The sequence below is a fragment of the Oryctolagus cuniculus genome, chromosome 6 (genome assembly GCF_051225735.1).
Source record: "Oryctolagus cuniculus isolate XC-2025 breed Fujian yellow rabbit chromosome 6, ASM5122573v1, whole genome shotgun sequence".
Lineage (NCBI taxonomy): Eukaryota > Metazoa > Chordata > Mammalia > Lagomorpha > Leporidae > Oryctolagus > Oryctolagus cuniculus.
The window spans coordinates 20,074,865-20,097,441 of NC_142872.1; the positions used below are offsets into that span (position 1 = coordinate 20,074,865).

The 22,577-nt window shown below is 39.4% G+C and overlaps 1 long non-coding RNA gene across 5 annotated transcripts in view; it reads right to left on the reverse strand.

The window, feature by feature from the left end:
* LOC149126045 (uncharacterized) overlaps positions 1-22,577 on the reverse strand; it is a 295,022-nt gene that overhangs the window by 263,553 nt on the left and 8,892 nt on the right. For 3 of the 5 annotated variants that reach the window (XR_016236059.1, XR_016236056.1, XR_016236055.1), the window contains exon 3: positions 16,972-17,074. This is a non-coding gene — a long non-coding RNA (uncharacterized LOC149126045). Of the gene's footprint in view, positions 1-16,971; positions 17,107-22,577 lie in introns of all 5 variants that reach the window. The other 2 variants (XR_016236057.1, XR_016236058.1) reach the window with 1 other exon arrangement.

Sequence of the window (22,577 nt, forward strand, 5' to 3'; positions counted from 1 at the left end):
TACATGGAAATAAAGTACGTAGTAACTCAGACAATACAAGACTTGGTTTACCTGCCTACCTCCTTAGTTTGCATATACAATACGGTTTGTAATGTAGACCGTAAGTCGGGACAGAGGAAAAGAACATGGCTGCTGAAAGGTTACCTCGAATCTATATATCTGCACATCCAGCAGCTTCTGACACTCCTACTTGCGGCTTTTCCCATGGGCTGTAGTCAAGCTGCAGTATGCACAAAGCAAATGGCTAACATGTCCACATTGTAGACCTGTTCTGTTTTCTGACAACACAAGCTGGGAGGGAACCATTGCCTGGGAGGAGGCAACCTTGTTCCTCCCCCTCTGCCCTTTGTCAGACAGTCTAGGTTCAGAGCCCAAAGGCTGCCTAGAGTGCTGTTGTGGACCCTGAGATTTGTGATCACCACGAGTAGGGAGCAGGACCCTGACCAACTCTGTTTACTGCTCATCTCTGCTATGCGCCAGTACCACTCTGCAGGTCAAATGCACAGGTTGCAGAAGTATGAGTGAGATTAATCATGCCTTTATCGATTTGTGTTGTCCAAGATTAACTTCGATTCTTCCCTTTCCTGGTAGACCTAATAGGTAAAGCATAACAATGCAGAAAGTTCTGTGGAATTTTGCTCCAATATCCCCAAGATGAGGGAAGAAGATGACAATTAAGTTGTTTTCTGTAAAATGGACATAGTTAAACATAAAGCTGAATGTAACTGGCCTGAGAAGTTTTACAAAAAGAAAGGACAAGGAAGAAGAGGCAGTAAAGCACCCTCAGATGGCATGGGGAGGAAGGAGAGCAAATAAGGAGAGCAAATAAGACTTAGGAATTTGTGTACAGCAATATTCAGATGTCAGGTACCCAATGTAGGGCATGGCAAATTTAATTTCTATTTCCCAAATTTAGCCTTCTTTTCATATGCTTATAAACTTTTCTTTTCTTACTCTGTGGAACCTAAGTGGCTTGACTTTTGGATTAGACATCCTGTGGTATCTTAAGTAATTCACCCCTACAAATGCAGAGGAATGTGTGGATAGAAGAGTGTTGACAGCAGTGCAATGGCAGATTTAGGAATATTTTGCTTTATTACATTTTTTAACATTTATATTTGGAATAGTGGTTTTTTCTTTTTCCTTTTCCTCACATTTGTTAAGTTCATCAGGGTGGGGGTTTTGTTGTTATTAGCCTTTTAGGGGAGACTTCTGCTGGTAACTTGAAAGGACTGTTACAGAATCATGTTTTGCTAATAGTTAGCTTCATATTTTAACACAAATATTTCATTCTATATTACTAAACTGGTATAGCAAATTTAAATGATAACACCATCTCAAATGATATATTCACCAGTCATTAGGTAGAAGTTCTCATTTGGAAACCCACCCTTGCTTGATTACATAGGTACTACACACACACTTACAAACATACACATATTATGCAGCAGGGACAATGTGTCAGATGGCTATTTTCTGGGTGAAAATCTCCCATTCATAGGTGAGTATGGAAGAGGGTTGGACAACTGCACAAACACCAGAGTCAATGCCTCAGTTTGACTAAATTCTTTTGCAACCTGTTATTACTTGCATTTTCATTTAGTCCCTACTATACTCTAATGTTTTAGATTCTGCCTTTAAAAAAACTGACTTTTTTGTTTTAAGCTCAGCTGTATCATATTTTTAGAGTTTCAGAGTATGTTTTTTTGGTTTTTTTTTTTTTGACAGGCAGAGTGGACAGTGAGAGAGAGAGACAGAGAGAAACGTCTTCCTTTTCCATTGGTTCACCCCCCAATGGCCACTGTGGCCGGCGTGCTGCGGCTGGCGCACCGCGCTGATCCGAAGCCAGGAGCCAGGTGCTCCCTCTTGGTCTCCCATGCAGGTGCAGGGCCCAAGGACCTGGGCCATCCTCCACTGCACTCCCGGGCCACAGCAGAGAGCTGGACAGGAAGAGGAGCAACCAGGACAGGAACCAGTGCTCCGACTGGGACTAGAACCTGGGGTACAGGCGCCATAGGCAGAGGATTATCCTATTGAGCTGCAGCGCCGGCCTAGAGTTTCAGAGTTTTTAAATATTCTAGATTTTGAGATTAAGATTTTCTTTTCTGCTTTACATCTTTCAAAGATCCCCAACTTTTCTGTCTTTGCTGTGCTAGCCCTTCCTGTTTTCCAGGCACCTGTGGATTAGACTTGGTATCTAACATTTCATTTCAGTTGCACTATGGAAGGAAGGGAAAGTCATCACACTCAGCTATTGTGATTTCCACGTTAAAATCCAAAGGAAAGAAATGACTGGGTAAGGGACAAAGTAGTAGATAAGTGGAGTTTGTTTATATTTTCTTTGCAGAACATGATGAATAATTTATGTTTCAAGAACTAGTGTGCAATAGATAAAATCTAGAAATCATATAACTACCAGCCATGATTTTCTTAATGCAAACAGAATGAAAACATTTAAGAAATTTTATTATAAAATATTTGTTACTGTAAGACACATTCAAGGAAATGACATGAATCCTGTGACTTCTTGCAGTTTTTATCTTTATCTTCCTATTCACTAACTTTCCTTTGCTTTGGCGTATAAGCATGCAGCTTCTATCTACCACAGTCTATTTTCTTTCAATCCCCTCCTTTTTGCTCCTTTGTTTTCTGCATTGGCATAATTCACTTAGTCCTCACTTTCGTCCTGGGCATTGCGGTGAAGCATGTTGCACCGCAGTGTGTGTTTCACCAAGCCTTTCACCACCCACTGCTCCTTCTCATTAACTGAGGAGAAAATAGGAGTTCACAGGAACCAACCTCAGCATGGCAAACCTAGTTAATGATGTGGAGGCAAAATGAAGATTCAAGAGATGAAGAAAGATTCACCTCATGGATTACAGAAATAATCAACCTGAATTCAACAATTTTCCAATACTCATATGCCAATTCTTAAGACATGTATGGCTATGTGTAGAACAAAAGGTGATGAAAAGCCAGAAAAAAAGTAACAGATTCCACAGAATCAGAAGTATGGAAAAAGTTGTTTTTTTTAATGATATATATATTAGAGAATTATTAAATAACAAAGCAAAATAAATTTAATATCAAAAAGCAACTATTATCATAAAAGGTAAATAAAGTTGTATAACTAGGTGCCGTCAGCCAATATGATAGCCATAAACCTATACAAGCCATCTATGCTGATATAAAAGTTCATATTTTTTTTCTTAGCAATTAGTACAAATCAAGAGTGTGGAACAGAGTTTCAATTAATAAGATATTTTCATAAGCTTATTTAGAAGGGAAGATGCAACTTAGATTAGTTCCTGTGCTCCTATTTGAAAGATAATACATCGAGGGAGGGAATTTCAAGGATGATAAGTGTTGCTCTAAGGGTCCAGAAAATGGTTAGCTAGACTACAAGGTTTTTAATGAAGCCAGACATACCTAATGAGAATTTACCAAACTGTTTCTAAGTGAGTTTTACTTCCTCCATCTTACCTATACAATTTCCAGCAAATTCTCAATTGCTCACTAATACTTTTTGTAAATGCATTGTATCCATGGGAAATCTAAAGCTTCGTGTAAAACAATGCAGCTTGTAAAAAAACACGTCAGCCAGCCCTAACCTTACAACCTCAACCCATCCTACTTTTGAAATTTAGAAAAACTATAGAAACCTTCATTTCATTTACATATGGGTAGAAACCAGCTAACCTTACCTACTATGTTATTTTTATTCATTCAACCAGGATTATTGACTTTCTACCCTTCATGAAGCCATTTTGTCGAACTGAATAATTAGACTCAGGAAAAAGGGAGACTAAGTAGCAATGTAATCAAGCACTAAAGTAATTTAATGGACAGTAAGTATAATGGATGTTAAGTATAAGTACAAGTATAGATTGCTCTAAAGATAAAGTTGAGAATCCAGGAGGACAGGTCCTTGGCTGGCCTTGGCCAAGCCAGCTCTCTCTACCTCCTGCTTGTAGTTAATCAGAGTAACTGTTAAATGTGCCAGGAATGAAGCAATCTGAGATAAGGGGAACCATCTGGAACAGCCCAAACTTTATCCTCATCCCTCCTATGGCAAGATGTTCTATGACCATTTAATCCAGAGGTCACAAATGTCCCTGGGATATAAAATCAAAGCAGAATGATTGCAGGGTCCTTTAGCAGTGCTGTGACGTGGCACCCACAGACGAGACACCATCCATCGCAGACCTTTCCTGAGCCTTTGGAGAACCCTAAGCTTCCACTGTCTCTGGTTGCCTGTCTGTGGGTAACAAAGTTGCCTCATCTGACTCATGCAAGTGGTAGAGTAACTGATGCATGATAAACCTGCTTCACCGAGGAAAGAACCCATAAAGCAACTTAAATTGGCCGGTGCTGTGGCTCACTTGGCTAATCCTCCACCTGAGGCGCCAGCACCCCGGGATCTAGTCCCGGTTGGGGTGCCGGATTCTGTCCCAGTTGCTCCTCTTCCAGTCCAGCTCTCTGCTGTGGCCCAGGAAGGCAGTGGAGGATGGCCCAAGTGCTTGGGCCCTGCACCCGCATCGAGACCAGGAGGAAGCACATGGCTCCTGGCTTTGGATTGGTGCAGCGCGCCAGCCATAGCGGCCATTTTGGGGGGTGAACCAACAGAAGGAAGACCTTTCTCTCTGTATAAAGCAACTTAAATAGAAACTGAATCATGGGGCTGACACCGTGGCTCACTTGGTTAATTCTCCGCCTGCAGTGCCAGCATCCCATATGGGTGCTGGGTTCTAGTCCAGGTTGCTCCTCTTCCTGTCCAGCTCTCTGCTGTGACCCAGGAGGGCAGTGGAGGATGGCCCAAGTGCTTGGGCTCCTGCACCTGCATGGGAGACCAGGAGGAAGCACCTGGCTCCTGGCTTCAGACTGGGGTAGCTCTGGCCGTAGCAGCCATTTGGTGGGTGAACCAACAGAAAGAAGACCTTTCTCTCTGTCTCTCTCTCTCTCTGTCTAACTCTTATCTGTCAAATAAATAAATAAAAAAAGAAACTGAATCATTAAAGACAGGTAAGACATGGGTAAGCAGAGAATGAAGTCCATGTGATGAGCACGAGGGATCTGGACACACCTGATGGAGCACACCAGGAGGAGAGTGGAGATAGAGATTCCAGTGGCATCTGAAAACGTGTTTGGATAGCATACAAAACCAGACAGAGTGATCCTACCATCAAGAATTATCCAGAATCTTAGGACTTCTGTGAAATTAAATGGGCTGATTAAGAAGCAATGGCATCTTGAAAATTCAAATGTTGGAATAAGGCTGGAGCAAAATTAAAGTGAGGCACTAGAACCCACAAATCTTATAGAACCTCCCTTGTCACCTCACCCGTTACAATGGCCACCATCCAAAAATCAAAAACAACAAATGCTGGCAAGGATGTGGGGAAAAAGGTACCCTAATCCACTGTTGGTGGGAATGTAAACTAGTTCAACTGTTATGGAAGACAGAATGGAGATTTCCTCAGAAATCTGAAAACAGATCTACCATGTGACCCAGCTCTCCCACTCCTGGGTATTCACCCCAATGAGAAGAAATCAGCAATTGAAAGAGTTATCTGTACCCCCTTGTTTATTGAAGCTCAACTCAAAGTAGCTAAGATATGGAGTCAACCCAGATGTTCATCAACTGATGACTAAAGAAAATGTGGTATATGTACATTATGGAATACTACTAAGCCATAAAAATAATGGCATCCTTTTACAACAAAATGGATGCAACTGGAAACCACTATGCCTACTGAAATAAGCCAATCCCCAAAAGGTTAATATGTTTTCTGTGATATGTGGTAGTTAATATAATATTCAAAAAATGTATATGAATGAAAAGACAACTTGTGATTTGATTGTTGCTTTTAGTCCTTGTTTATACACCTGTGGAGCTGTGGCCTTTATACTTTTTATTTGTGAATATTATGGTTAGTGGCACATAAAGTGGATGGAAATTATGTATTTGCAAAAATTAAAAAAAGAAAGGAGAAGTACTGAGAGAGGGAGAAAGGAAGGTAAGAGGTTACATTTATTTTCTTGTAACTGCACTTATGAAACACATAAAATCTGTTCTCTTAATATTGATAAAATTTAAAAATAAAGATTTCAAAAATTTTTAAAAATCCACAAAAACTGGTTACAACCATGATCTAATATGAAGAATAATTAACATGGCACAGAGTTAGAGAGTGTGACTAACTTCAGAGATGGATACAATGGTTGATGGAACTTCACTCCTTGTTTCTAAGGAAAAAACATCTTTCATTTGTGTGAAGAATGGTTGCACTGGGTTGAGTGAAAATATGGAATTTCAATTTTTTTGTGTAAATCTATACAGATGCTGGGTAGTCAGAGGTGGCTTTAGTAATTATGAAGCTATTTTCTTTCCATCAACCCATATGCCCCTCTTCATTTTGAAATGTTGTGGCTGAAACTGCAAATCGCATTGATGCTTTGTGCTGGTTCCTTATTGGCTTCGCTAATTTCAGGCATGAAAGAGAATCAAGGCCACAGGAGGGAAGGGAGATTTGTTCCTTCCTGTTTGCCTTGTGTTTGCTTCCTATGCCTATGATCTTATCAAGGCTTTTAAAAGATATTTCACCCAAAATGTTCTGTGGTAGTTTTATGAAGCAATGTTTGAAATGATTTTATATTTTTTCCAAAACTTTTTAAAATCACTCTAGTGTTTCCTTCCAAGACCCTAGCAACAGCCAAGCTGCATCTTCTCTGGAGTCACAGGACTCAGGTTACAGGGTCCCCCCTTCAACCTTCTAAGTCTTAAAATTCGTTTTTTTTTTTTTTTTTTTCCAAATCTAGGGGTTGTAGCTTCTTCCTGCAGTTAAATTCCTTTTTTTTATTTTTGTGCTCTTTGTTGACTTTTCTGATAACTACATTAAATAAAACTTAAAATTCTTTGAAAACATAAATTCTTAATTTAAAATATAAACATGAATCAGATGTAAATTTTCATTAATGTTTTATGTATGCTGGAAAATAATTTTGTTATATATTTGGGTATGATGTTTTGTATAGCAATATGTTCCAGATATTTTCTAAAAAAACATCAAATATATTCATCATTCATTTAAAAAGTAAACCCTTTGTGAAGCAGAAAATATAACCCCCATTTAGAGGCCAGAAAAAAATAAATAGTATACCCAAGAGCATGTATCCATTAAGCGTTAGACTCGGCATTCCAAACTTGAATATATCAGAATAACTTTTAGCTACCCCATGTGATATACAGGGTACTTTAATATCTTCATAGAAAATGTAATTACAAGTGAAGTTTATTTTCTGAAAAATAATTGAAATCCATACATAGTTTCTCATGGTATGTATTTTTCATGAAAATTTTGTAATCCCTTGTGTAATGTTTATTCGTTGAAGTTCAAAGCAATCATGGATCAACACAAGAAACAGAAATTCACCTAGATATTTCAACTAGCAAAGGAGTTACTAAGAGGTAGGTAGTCGGGTTCTTAGAAACCTCCTGGATGAATTAGAGGTGCAGAGGGATCACTCAATATTTGAATTAAAAATCATTCCCCTGACACTATAATCCAACATCCTGGAAACGACTGCCACCATTCATAATTCTGGAAACTACTGCTGTTACTATTCCATTATTATTGATATAGCTTCACCAAATCAGGTAATTTTAAGTGCAATGCTAATTCTATGTATCCTTCTTTTCAATTTTGTTCTCTAGAGCCACAACAGACATCAAATCTCTGCATGTCCCAGGTATGGTAGCCTGAATAATGGTCATCATCAAAGATATCCACAATTTCCACGAATATGCACATATGTTACCTTACATTGAAAACTGGATTTGCAGATAATATTCAATTATTGATCTTAAAATGTTTGCATTATCCTCAGTTACCTAGGTGAGCTCAGCATAATCTTAAGGATATTTATAAGTGGGTGGCAGGAAAGTAAGATTGAGAGAGAATAGAAGATGTTGTCCTGTTGGTTTTAAAAGTAGAGAATGAGACCATTAGTCAAGAAATGCAGTAGGCCTCTAGAAGCTAGAAATGGGAAAGCAGTGGATTATCTCTTAAACCTGGGAGAAGGCTTATGACAGCTTTAGAACTTCTTATATTATTTTAAGCACTAAGTGTATGATAATTTATTACAACAGAAATAGAAAACTAATACATCAAGTAACAAGGATAAAGTGCCCAGAGAAGACATCTTGCACTGAAGAAAACAGTTGCAAAATTTTAGTAAGTTGGAAACATAGGAAATGAAATGTGATGATCCAACAAATTCTTTCCTCTCTCATCTAGTATTTCAAAATTCATCTTTATACACCTACTTCAGAGGAGGTTGTTATCAGTTCTTTAGGCAAAGCTGAACCACCTCATCAAAGAGGAGATGTTTTTGATTTTGGTGGTTTTGATTTGCATTTCCCTGACGGCTAGTGATCCTGAATATTTTTTAAAGGTTTATTTTATTTGAAATACAGAGTTACAGATAGAACTAAAACCAGAGAGAGAGAGAGAGAGGTCTTCCATTCTGCTGGTACAGTCCCCAAATGACTGCAATGGCAGAGCTGAGCTGATCCGAAGCCAGGAGCCAGGAGCTTCCTCCGGGTCTCCCACACAGGTGCAGGGGCCCAAGGAATTGGGCCATCCTCTACTGCTTTCTCAGGCCACAGCAAAGAGCTGGATCAGAAATGGAGCAGCTGGGACCAGAACCAGTGCCCATATGGGATGCCGGCACTGCAGGCTGGGGCTTTAACCTGCTGTGCCACAGTGCTGGCCCTCTGAACATTTTTTCATGTGTTTGTTGGCCAGATGAATATCCACTTTCAAAAAATGCCTGTTCAAATCTTTTGCCCATTTCTTAACTGGATTGTTTGTTTTGTTGTTGCTGAGTCTGCAAAAACTTTCTCATTATGAAGGTTGCCTCTTTACTGAGTGTTTCCTCTGCATTTGCAGAAGCTTCTTGATGTAATCCCACTTACTTATTTTTGCTTTTATTGCCTGTGCTTCTGGGATCCATCCCAAGAAGTTTTTGCCTATGCCAATGTCTTGCAGAGTTTCCCTGTGTTTTCCTCTAGTAATTTGATGGTATCAGGTCATAGATTTCGATTCCTTGATCCACTTTGATTTTTTTTTTTTTTTTGACAGGCAGAGTGGACAGTGAGAGAGAGAGACAGTGAGAAAGGTCTTCCTTTGCCGTTGGTTCACCCTCCAATGGCCGCCGCGGCCGGCGCACCGCACTGATCCGATGGCAGGAGCCAGGAGCCAGGTGCTTTTCCTGGTCTCCCATGGGGTGCAGGGCCCAAGGACCTGGGCCATCCTCCACTGCACTCCCTGGCCACAGCAGAGGGCTGGCCTGGAAGAGGGGCAACCGGGACAGAATCCAGCACCCCGACCAGGACTAGAACCCGGTGTGCCGGCGCCGCTAGGTGGACGATTAGCCTAGTGAGCCGCGGCGCCGGTCCCACTTTGATTTTTGTATAAGGTATAAAGTAGGGATCTTGTTTCATAATTCTGCATAAAGAGATTCAATTTTCTCAAAACCATTTGTTGACTGATTTCAGTTCATTTGTCAAATATTAGTTGGTAAATTTCTGGAATTTCTATTTTGTTCTATCGGTCTACGTGTCTATTTTTGTGCCAGTACTAGGCATTTTTTAAAAAATTATCATTATTATAATTGCCCTTTAGTATGTCTTGAAATCTGAAATTATGATGCCTTCAGCTTTGTGTTTGTTGTTTAAAAATGCTTTAGCTATTTGAGGTCACCCTCTTTTGTGTTTCCATATGAATTTTAGTTTGTCTTTCCTGGATCTAAGACTTTCCTTGATATTTTGATTGAGATTGCACTGAATCTGTAAATTGCTTTGGATAGTATGGCCATTTTTATATTAATTCTTCCAAATCACAAACATGGAGGACTCTTCCAATTTATTGTTGTATGTGTGTGCGAAGACTCTACTTACACGAGATTTTTATCACATTAAAGGGAAGGAGGGGAAAGACAGGTTTCTCCATCTTCCCACTGATTAAAGTACAGTCATAATGCTCAGTGGACTTTTTGATTTTACAAGCAAATTATACAGCATTGAAGCTCTTCCTTCAACCTTCTTATTGAGCAAAATTGTTCTATGTCTAATCCATTCTTCATGCTTGGATCTAATTGTTACATATGCTGACCTTCATATTTTATTAAAAATGGGTTATAATTAATGTATTTTGTCCAATATTTTCTAGAGTATAAAGATATATTTACATTTCTAAAACCTTCAGATTGTTACCGTTCATGTACTCTCTAAATATATTCACTTTCTTCCCTACCTATCTCATGCAGTTAAGCTTGTATTACAATCTACATTATTTTTTTTACCCATATGTAAGCCTCTATGATGTCCACACACATTTAACTGGATGTTGATATTGATCCTAACAATGCACATGTAGCATTTCACTGCTTCTGCATAAATGAAGCACTGACCTCTTCTAATAGAAAAGTGAACAACAGATTTTCAAATGCATTAGTATGTTTTTATCTTTTGAAAACGCCTTCTCCCTCCATTCTTCCAGACATTATTTTTTCTCAGCACACATTCTGGTTGTTATATATGAAAGATGCCAAAAGGAAGAAAGGGTCTACATTTACATTGGATGTTCAGAATGGGATTTTTGAGCCAACAAAAGAAAATAGGCTTTAAAGCCAGGCTTTTTTGAGAATAGAATTTCATGAACACACCTGGGGCCAGGACTTCCTGACCATAAATCAGCAATAAAATCCAATCAGAATACTGAATGTGTAGTCTTTGAGCTACAAAGAGGGGAAAGGAGACAGTGTGTGCCACTCCTAACCTTGAGAGGGGGAAGAGGAAGGCAAGGCAACGTCAAGCATGAAGTCAGATGTTTGTGTCCTAACTTCTTTTTCTGGACCAGTGATATATAGTTGACATATGGAAATGAAAGTGGAAAACAGAGCAGTTTTTGCCTTGTTCTCTATTTGGAGCCCTGAGAGACCACAGACAAGCTGATCCATTGCTATCAGGGGGTAGGCAAAGCACAGATGGAGAGATGAGTAAATGAAACCATGGCAAATGTACTGGCTTCCCTTGGCCAGGATTACACAAGGCTGGGGAAACCCTCACCCCATACCTCAAGAGCTATAAAACCCCACTATACCCTGACACCAGTATAAGGAGGAAAGTTAAAGAAAGATCCTTCCAGAGTTCACCCTTGGATTAAGAGAATCTTAGTACATAAGAGACTTTTTAAATTGAAAGACACTGCTCAAAACATCAGATAATGAGTGGGAAGTTAGTCTAGAACTTGAGGTGTCATATCAGACAGCAGAATACCCGGGCTTAATTTATGATGCTAGTTTCTGGCCCCCACTTGCTGTTAATGCAGATTCTGGGAGGCATGGATGACGGAGCATGGAAGCGGGTTCCTGCCACCCGGGTGGGAGACTTGGATTGCGTTCTCTAGGCTCCTGACCTCAGCCTGGCTCAGCTCTGGATGTTGGGGACATTTAAAAAGAGAACCAGCAGGAGGCAGGCTTCTTTGTCTCTGTCTCTGTGTTTGTCTCTCCCCTACCTCACAAGTCCAACTTTCAAAAAATTAAATAGTAAAAAAGAAAAGATAATAATCTATTGTTAAAATTCCCTCTGATCCTAGTGTCTCTTTCTCCTCATGGGGAGTTTTAAAAAGATACAAAAAAGAAAGGATGTTTTCATTCTTTGAACATCTGTGTAGTGTACATGTCTGAATTTAATACCACAATAATTATCTAGTGGTTTAAAAGAGTGAGCTTGGCGATACTGCCTGTATGCACATAATTATATATAATCTAAATCTGGCATTTTTTGAGACAGTCTTCTAAATAGCAGAGAAATATAGGGAATATACTCTTTAAGCAGTCCCTTATATTATTTGATTATGCTGATATTACATAGTAAAACATGATTAGTTGCAATAATATTCAAGTAAAATTCACTCATCTATTTTATTTACACACATTCATTGTAAAATTGGGCAATTTGTGGTCCTTTATGTAATTTGCTATCTTTCCATTCCAAAGGATACTTACTGTGATTCATTTTAGAGAAGTAACAGAAATCACCTTAAGATTTAAAAATGGTTAGTATTTACAGAATAGGGCAGTGTATTTACAAGCTACTTGCAATGAAAAAAGCTATTGTAGCATGCTTTGATGATCTAATTTCTATATTGCATTATTTTTATTCCAGTTAATATTCTTACATTTTGACTTAAGTCTAGGAATTGACTAGCTATATTTAAAATGAAGCAAGAAATTTTAATGCAAATTATCATTTGATATAATAATTGCTGTCATGTAATTTATTTTCCTGTTTTATTACAGATAATTTGATTTTAATGTGCTATCATTTTACTTTCTTCACACAGTAATTAAAAGCCCCAGACTGGAACCACATTCCATTAAGAATCTGTTACACCATGTCTGCAGAAATGTCTGCTTGATGTGTATAAAATTCCCAGAAAACTGGAAACTTAATATTCAAGCTTTATATAATTCTGTTAACACGACACTTAGAAAAAAATTAAGGAAAATTTATGACGAAGTTACTGAAATAGCTAACAAAAAAGTTGCCAATTTAGAATATCTGCTGGTTTGGTGCTATCCATAGAGTTTTTGTTTTAGTGCCAGAATCAAAGATTCCATTTAAAAAATAAAATAAATAGAATGTCTGGGCCACTGGTTGGCAACTTTTGATTCATATATTTTGTGCTGCTGATGTCATCAAATGTAAGAATTTACGTCTTCACTTTTTCATTCTGCAATTTTTCACTAAGAATATCTTCACCTGTCTTTAATTTAATTTAATTTAATTTCAGTGTCCTGTGTTTTTGCTTACTTTTCTACTTTCTCATTTTTATCTTCTTTGCTTACAAACTTTTAAAAAATTTTACACTATTGCTTGGCTGCTTTAAATGCATCTACTCTTGACCAGCTAAATTTTTGGAGCACCTATGATTTAGTGCCATAATAACGGATTTCTTTTTTTTTTTCTTTTTTTTTTTGACAGGCAGAGTGGACAGTGAGAGAGAGAGACAGAGAGAAAGGTCTTCCTTTGCCGTTGGTTCACCCGCCAATGGCCACCACGGCCAGTGTGCTTCGGCCGGCGCACCGCGCTGATCCGATGGCAGGAGCCAGGTGCTTCTCCTGGTCTCCCATGCGGTGCAGGGCCCAAGCACTTGTGCCATCCTCCACTGCACTCCCTGGCCACAGTAGAGAGCTGGCCTGGATGAGGGGCAACCGGGACAGAATCCGGCGCCCCGACCGGGACTAGAACCCGCTGTGCCAGCGCCGCAAGGCAGAGGATTAGCCTAGTGAGCCGCGGCACCAGCCCAATAATGGATTTCATGTACAAAGCACTTATCATGGGCCATCCAATAGGCAATGACTGACACACACACACCCCCTTATACAGTCTGACAATGCTACCCAGAAAAAGGGTTGACAGAAGTGTTGAACACAGGAGGAAGCTGAGGTACAAAACATTAACTTGTCTACAATCACACAGCTGGCAAATGAAACATCTGGGATTTGATCACATGTGGTCCAACTTTAAAGAATACTTAATGTTGTCTCAGTGAAAGTTCTCTTACTCCACAAAGTCACATCAGAACTACAGGCAAGGAGCTGGTATGATCCAAACACGGAGCAAACGTAGGGAGGGGGAGACACTGCAGGCCTGATTTGATCAGTTTATGCTGTATGCCTGTGTTGAAATACTGTGCTGTGGCCCAGCACATAAAGGTGTAAAAGCATTACATATTTTTTAAAGATATATTTATTTATTTGGATGGCAGAGCAACAGAAAGAAGGGGAGAGACAGAGACAAGGAGATCTTCCATCTGCTGGTTCACTTCCTAAATGGCCACCATAGCCAGGTGTGTACCAGCAAGACACTACTTCCTGGTCTCCCACAAGGGTAGTAGGGCCCAAGTATGTAGGCCATCATTTGCTGCCTTCCTTGACAAATTAGCAGGAATGCTGGATTGGAAGCTGATCAGCTGGGTCTTGAACCAGCACTCTGATACGAGATGTGGGTGTTGGGCTTCACCTGCTGCATCCCAATGCCAATCCCAATGTTATATTAAAATAAAATAAAGCCTGGGTAATGAAAAATTGGCATAAATGGCCTCATATAACCTTTTAACTTTAGGAGTGGATATCCAAACACTGCCAGCTCTTGTCTCTGTGTACTCATTCTGTTCTTTCTCACATCCTTCACACAACTAAAAGGAACCTCCACCCCCAGACAGCTCTAGGCTACATAAGTCCCTACAGCAAAAGACTGTGGAGAAGTGAGAGCATCTTTCTTAATATCTCTAGCAATAATCCCAGGGGTGGCTAAGAATATCCTTGTTTGAGTCACATGCCTAAAACTCAATGACGGTCAGAGGCTGATACAGCTGTGTGCAATATTCAACACCCCTACACCACAACTGAACAGGATTTCTGCAGTTCAGAGATTAGGCAATTTCCCAAAAGAAGGATGTGGGGAAGACAAAATAAATGATCATTAAAGATCCATTAATACCCCTCGACATTAGAACTAAACCTATCTGAAGAACAAAAACAACACATAAAACTTGCAAAAACAGTGTGAGATAAATTTTATCTTCCTTTTATCAGCTAATGGAAGCAACTCACCCAAGCTTACATTATGTTCAAGTCATTAGACATCTTAAAGAGAAACTATAAATCCCACTGCTCTTCCATTAGAGGAATAATATAGAAAATTCACATGCCTAGTCCATTATATGATGGTATCAAATATAAGCATCAAGTTTTTAAGGATTAAATCTATTTAAACAGATAAATCAGATGTTTGTCTGATTTAGTACTTTAGTGTCTGGTGATAATTATATTTTAAAAATAATATAATATCATATGCATCTTAAGTCTTACTTACTGTCTCCTATGGGTATAAAATGAAAGAATTGAACACCTCTGTTGAGTGAATGTCATCCCAAGTCACATTCTTTAGGTGAATAAATGCAATTCCAAAGAACCATGTTTAATGAAACAAAATGAGAAGTTATAAGAACTTCAAGCCACAGCAAGCAATTTATTAACATTTTATGTCATTGGGAAAAGGATTTTTTTTAAATTATAGGTCATTTTTACTTGACAAAGAAGGATTTGGGATGGTATGAATCTTGATTTGTGAAGTCAATATACATGCTATGTCATGTTTATTTATTAATTTTAAAGAATTATTTATTTATTTGAAAGTCAAAGTAACAGAGAGGGGGTGACGGAACGAACTTCCATTTGCTGGTTCACTCCCCAGATGACCACCAACAGCCAGGGTGGGCCAGGCCAAAATTTAGAGTCAACAGCTTCAACCAGGTTTCCTACATAGGTTTCAGGGGCTAAGTACTTGGGCCTTCGTCTGCTGCTTCCCCATGCTATTAGCAGGGAACAGGATGAGAAGTGGAGCAACCCAGACATGAACCAGCATCCATATGGGATGCCGGCATCACAGGCAGAGGCTTAACCCTCTATACCATAATGTCAGCCTCTTTCTTAATTTTTTAAGTCATTTTATGTCCATTTCCCTCTCTTTGGAGGGAAAATAAGAAATTAAGTATGGAGTATCTCTGGGATAAGCTTCAGATGCACCATCAAGGCTATTTAAAGTCTTTTCTTCATGTGCAGAATTACAGCTCTGGGATGCTTCTGAAATTATGGTCTACACAGTTTTCCCCCAGTGCATCTATCACTCTTCGGTAAACAGTATCTTCTGGTCCAGTGGCTCTCTGCTCCCTTTCTATTGGGTGTCCTGGTCTCTGTTCAGCTGAGACAGCTATGTCTAGGACCCAAACTCCAGAGAGGCTGCCATGTGGGGAAACCCAAGTCGTGAGTCGTTATTGGACTCCCAAATCTTGATCCTCTTCAGGTAATAGAAATGTCATCTCACTTTCTTGCCCCAAAAGCCTCATTCTCTTCTCTTTCCTCACCTACTGGGACAGACAAAATGATCTCATTCATTGGCTAAAAACTTTTATGAGAAAAAAGAAACAGCTGCCATCCTCAAGAGGACGCTATTCATTGAGCTGCAAAAACACCTGGGAGCAAGGAAATGCCAAGAGCAGTCGACCAGCTTCAAACAGAAGGAAGGGGGAGAAACTGAGCATAAACTATGATCTCTAAAGATCTGTCCTAGGGCTGGTGCTATGGCATCATGGGAAAGCCGCTGCCTACAGTGCAGGCATCCCATATGGGCCCCAGTTTGAGACCTGGCTAATCCACTTCCATTTAGCTCTCTGTTATGGCCTGGGGAAGCAGTAGAAGATGGCCCAACTCCTTGGGCCTCTGCACCTGTGTGGGAGACCCGAAAGAACCTCCTGGCTTCTGCTTCAGATTGGCGCTGCTCCTGCCACTGTGGCTATCTGGGGAGTGAACCAGCAGATGGAAGACCTCTCTCTCTCTCTCTCTCTCTCTCTCTCTCTCTCTGCCTCTGCCTCTCTGTAACTCTGCCTTTCAAAATAAATAAATCTTAAAAAAAATTTTGTCCTGTAAAGATCAGGAGTTTAGCCTGGCTGTTAAGACTCCCAGATACTAAATCAGAGTGCCTGGATTTGGTTTGCAGCACCATCTCCTAACTTGAGCTTCCAGCTAAAGCAACCCTTGGGAGGCAGTGGTGACAGATCAAGTAACTGGGTACCTGTTGCCAGCATTAGAGATCTTGACTGTGTTATGGTTTCTGGCTTCAGCCTTGCTCATGGTGAGCATTTGGGGAATAAATCAGGATATGATAGAGATCTCAATCTCAATCTCTCTCTGTCTCTGTCTCTCTCTGTGTATTTCAAATACATTAAAAATAACTTGTTCTGTCATACATACACAACCAAGATCTGCAGCTTGAATCATTCCCAGCTTCACTGATGTTACCTCTGAGTAATACAACTAATAACAAGAAAATCTCCTTACCTCCAGCCACACAGAGGTGCAGATGACCAAATGCACCTCAGCTCCACTGATTTGGAGAAAATGCCCAAGACAGATGCCAGCAGGATCCCAACACAGTAGCCAGCTGTAGGGATGAGGGGCTACCATTAGGAAAAACTGCAGAATAAATAAAACAGCCAGGGAATAAATGGAAAGAGGTCAGGCATAAATATCTATAACTAGAAAATAAAATCAAGCCAACTTATTCTGTACCCGGAAACTGATGGGGATGCAGAATGTTGGAACTCAAGGAATTTTTATGTTCACTTAACTCAGGGGATAATAGTCTCTGCCTTGTGGATCCTTGGGAGGGGTTTGGGAGTTATGGAAATGTTTGATTGGAATTTCAATTTAAGAGTGTTAGCTACTTTCAACAATGTAATGAAACCAAACAGGTAAACTTCAAAGTTTTACATGGTAAAGGCATACCAAGTGCATAGTCTAGTTAACTTGAGACCTTTACTTGCACATAAGATGGGACTCCATGAGGAACCTTCCAAAGGAGCATGTGTTAACACTCAAGGGAAGGCACAGCCAGCTCTGCCGAAACCTCTGCAATGGCTTCCCATCCCTCTCCAGGTGAAGGCCATCCACTGGCCACCAGGTTGCTGCTACAGGCACAGCCCCTGCCTTGCTAACCCATCTCTCATCACACTCCTTTTGTTCACACCCTAGCCTCCTTGCTATCTGCCCAAATGCTCTTTCCACAGCATCACTGCACGTTGCTTCCTCATCTCCTTCAAGTATTTGATCACATACCATTCTTCTGAATGGGACCGATCATGATCACCATGTCTAAAATTTGTTGCCCTATCCCCAAATTCTAAATCCCTTCCCTGTCTTACATTTTCACCATTTCCTTGGCATCTTATATACTATATATTTTAACAGTGTGTTTCATTTTGTCTATTACTAGCAACTGGTGTATAAGCTTCCAAGACAAGGGAAAGGCAATTTGCTCTGCTTTATGCAATGAATTCCCAGCACCTGGAATAACACCACAAAGGAGCTGCACAGTAATTCTTTGTTGAATGAATGAACAGGGAACTAGGGGATCAGACAGTCAAAGAGCAAATACCACCTTAGGCAGACTCTACCAAGTGATTAGATTTTTCTACATAAATTTGTCTGCACATGTTTACATACAGGAAATATTTATGAGGCACTTTCTGTGTTTCAGACTTTATGATGGAAGTGTTCATCTTGTTTAACTCTCTTAATCCATATAACAACTTGTGATGCTAGCAGGGTTATTTCAGTAGAAGTTAAATCCTGAATGCAAGGAGAATTTTAGAATTCTCCATCCATCCTCTACATGATGCAAGAGTTTGAAAGGTTATCTTAAAGGCAGGACATCCATGCATCTGAATGTATTCTTCCACTTACTCTAGCTCAGCAGTCCTCAAATTTAAATAGCCTAAAATATACAGGGATGTATATTCAAGATCATGTTTAAAATACTTTATGGGAAGATAAGCAATTTTCAAGGGTAATTTTTACTCAACCAATTTTCTGCTTGTTTTCTAACCTAATCTCTCATATAAATATAACTCCAATTTATACTAACTTTAACCCCATTGTGATTTCAATTTGCCTTGTTTCTGCTTGGATTTCAGAAAACAGCTTCAACTGTCGTATTTTCTTTGAACATTTTATTAAAGAACACTTGTCTTTAACCACTCTCTTTAAAATTCAGGCTTCCTCATGTCCACTCACAGAAAATTGCAGCACCAAACATCTGCTCTGTGCTACTCTTTACGCCACAGTTGTCAGTGGTGTAATCACTGAAAAAAAAAAAAAAAAAAAAAAACCAAAGTGCTTAAATACAGACAGTATTATCTCTCATTCCAAGCTGTTGGTGCTTCTTGTCTGATTGCAATATTTTGATTATGAGAGCTGCTTTTTGGATGTTATAAGTAGAATTGAAAATTTTCTATTTCTCTTTTAAGAATGTGGATCAATTTAATTTCAGAGTGTCCTTATATTACAAGGTGAGCTGTTAAAAATGTTGCTACTATTTATAATCACTTATCTGCTCGAAACCAGATTTTATTTTTGAACTAGTATAACAAAAAGGCCCACAGGAATAAATCATAGGTGAATCTCCTCTGAGATTGTAACTGTCATCTGCAATCCCCAATGTCAAAATTGGTGCACTCCTTTGGTCTACAGTGTTTGTCAAAGTAGCCTATTTATTACTGAATGAATTTCTACAGAAAAATTATTAAAATTATGCTAATTGAAGGAAGAGGTTTAAAACTATGTTTTGCTCTTTGTTTTTAAGTTCTATTACTAAAAATAGTTTGAAAATAATTGCTATACCCAGGGGCTGGTGAACTTTTTCTGAAAGAGCCAAATATTAACTAATACAGGATGCACAGACCAAAAGCAGAACTGAATACATCATGTAGGTATACATGTAATATCAAACATATATCATTTAAAAAAGGTAAAACAGTTTAAAATGTAAAATTATTTTTATCTACAGCCCAAACAAAAACAGGTGGTGGCCTGGATTGGCCTTTAGGTTACAGCTTGCCAACCTCTGTTCCAGCTCAGTATTTCTCTTTTTACCAATGAAAAATTCTTAGCAGAGCTGCGTTTCCTGCGAAAAGGTCTCAGATACTGCAGCACCTCTGAGAAAAGAACACATGCTACAGAACAGGGCACTTGATGTCTTACGTCCCTGGATCATTACTGAAAACCTAAGGAAAGAGGCACCGATACGAGTTCAGACAGCAAAAGACGCCAGCCCAGAGTTGAAGCCAAAACCACATAGAAAGCTCACTGTGTAACAGAAGTGTGTGTAGCAGAGTTTTCCCTTACTAAAGTGCAACCCCACTGAACTCTTTGAATGCAAAGCAAATTTTCCTGTAATTCATAAATAATTCATCTATAACACACTAGAAATTCCAGATGGCTAGGGACTATGTATACATGCAGTTCTAACTAACTAACCATATATATTTCTCCAATTTCCTAACTTACTTTCACAGCCTATTTGTTTTCAAAATTTAGAAGTTCAATAACTATAACTTGATGAATAAAATAAAAAACAGAGAACTGATTTTTCTTTTCACAGTTGTAACTTTATGTCCTAATGGAATATTAGTGAGCTCATTAGGGATTACATAGCACAAAATAAGTTTACTTTTGGAGGGAACAGACTTCCATTTTGGATAACTTCAATTTGTTCTACTCAGCAAAGCCTTCTGAGGAACTGATCTCTGGCATCAACATTGCTCAGCTATCTTTTAAAATCTCTAGATCACCCAAAATTAAGGATAAAGGATACAACCCTCTATTTCACCTTTATGTAAATTGTACAAGAGAAAATAATGGTAAGTGTCCTCCTATTGAACTGTTCCAGTGAATAAAGGAAAGGCGATGGCAGAATTAGAATATTGCCAATTGTAATTCCTAAAGAATTAATGAATCTAAGACTTAATTATCAACAGCTGCTTGTATCAGAAACAAATATGCTTGACACCATCTATGAAGTACTTTTGTTCAAAATGAACAAAATTGAATCTGCATTGGTAATTTTCTAGATTTGACTACTAACTTACCAACTCACAGAGAATACAGAATATGAAGAAGCATATTAAATTACAGCACAATTTGGAGAAAATTGCATAGGGCAAATAACCTAATAATTTGAAAGGCAGAGTAACAGGGGAGAGATACCACACACACACACACACACACACTTGGGGTTGGGGGAGATCTTCCATCCAATGGTTCACTCTCCAAATGGCTGCAATAGCCAGGTCTGGACCATGACAAAGCCAAGAACCAAGAACTCCATCTTAGTCTCCCACACGGGTAGCAGGGGCCCGATTACGTGGACCTCTTCCACTGCATTCACATGCACATTAACAGGGAGCTGGATGGAAATGGAGGAGCCAGGACTCAAAATGACACCTCCAGATCAGATGCCAGCAACACAAGTGGCAGCTCAACCTGCTGAGTCACAATATCGCCCAAACTAATTGTTCTTTAAGCAGATGTAATACACAGAAAATAAGAGTTGGAGGTACAATTTATTCGAGAATCTTGAAAGACATATCATTCTGATAGCAAGGAATTGATCAGGCTATTGGATATTTGATATCATTAAGAAATGATTATTGAATTTTATATGCTAAAACAGTATTTATTTTTAATGCCCTTATCTTTTAGAGATACATGCTCAAATATTTATTGATAAATGATCATGTGTTTCTAACTGCTTTAAGGTAATCTAGTAGCAGTTAAGTGGGTGATGATACAGATTAAATAAGGTTGGTCATGAACTGAGAAGTGTTGAAGCTCTGTGAGAAGTACATAGGATTCTAGTCCATTTACATCATATATCTTTGCAGTTTTCCATAGCAAAATGTTTTTGTTAAATAGTCAAAGGGAATATCCCAAACCAAAATACGGTAAGATGGCTACGGCAGGGTCCAGTGCTGTGGCATAGCCAGTAAAGCCACCGCCACCTCCAGTGCCAGCATCCCATATGGGCACCAGTTCAAGTTACAGCTGCTCCACTTCTGATCCAGCTCTCTGATATGCCCTGGGAAAGCAGTAGAAGATGGCCCAAGTCTTTGAGACCCTGCACCCATGTGGGAGACCTAGAGGAAGATTCTGGCTCCTGGCTTCAAATCGGCGCAGCTCCAGCCATTGCAGCAAACTGGAGAGTGACCCAGTGGATGAAAGACCTCTCTCTTTCTCTCTCTCTGCCTCTCCTTCTCTCTCTGTGTAACTCTGACTTTCAAATAAATAAATATTAAAATTAAAAAAGATGGCCACTGTGGAAAACTACCAACAATTTTGGTATTTCAAAGGCAGTGGCAACAAGAAAATAATAACAACCCCAATGAGTCCATAAAGAAGATTGTTTATACAGAATTTATTCCTCAACTGAATATGAAACTGCAAGGAATCTGAATCTGCAAGACACATTCTGGAGAATACTGCTTGTATATAAAGGGTTATTATTCATATGGCTCATGTCTGTAACAACATAGAAATTCCCCAAGTTTGGCTCTCAGAGTGAATATTACTTTCACTGTGGGTTAGAGGAGAGGCTGCCAGAGTCCCACCCACATTTCCTTCGCCATCTACTTCTGCACTTGCCAGAGGTCTAGCTTCCAGCCACTGGCGGTTTAACTCTTTCTGAAGGGCTAACTCTGGCAGCTGCAATGCTCTCTTTCTGTACAAGGGGAAGGGGAGAAGAGCCAAGTGCTCCCTGGAAGCAGCCTTAATCAATGACTGACAGAAGTTTGTTTATAAATTAGCCAACTGCATTTCACCTCCACTGGGATAAGTCTAACAGACATAGCCTACATTTCCCAGGTGAAATCGATCTCCAGGTGTCTACAGTGGTATCTGGCTTCAGAATTCACACTTCTTCAGTTACTTTTCCTTCTTTACCTTCCGTTTTTCACATCTCTCTGTTTCTACCAGTATTCCCTTGGATTTCTTTCTAAATAACTACTTGCTCTCAAATCCATGTCTCAAGATCTGCTCCTTGGGGAACCCAAACCAAAACAGGGAAGTCTACATACATTTGGTTTAAAAACTAAAAATAAAGTAAATGAAGG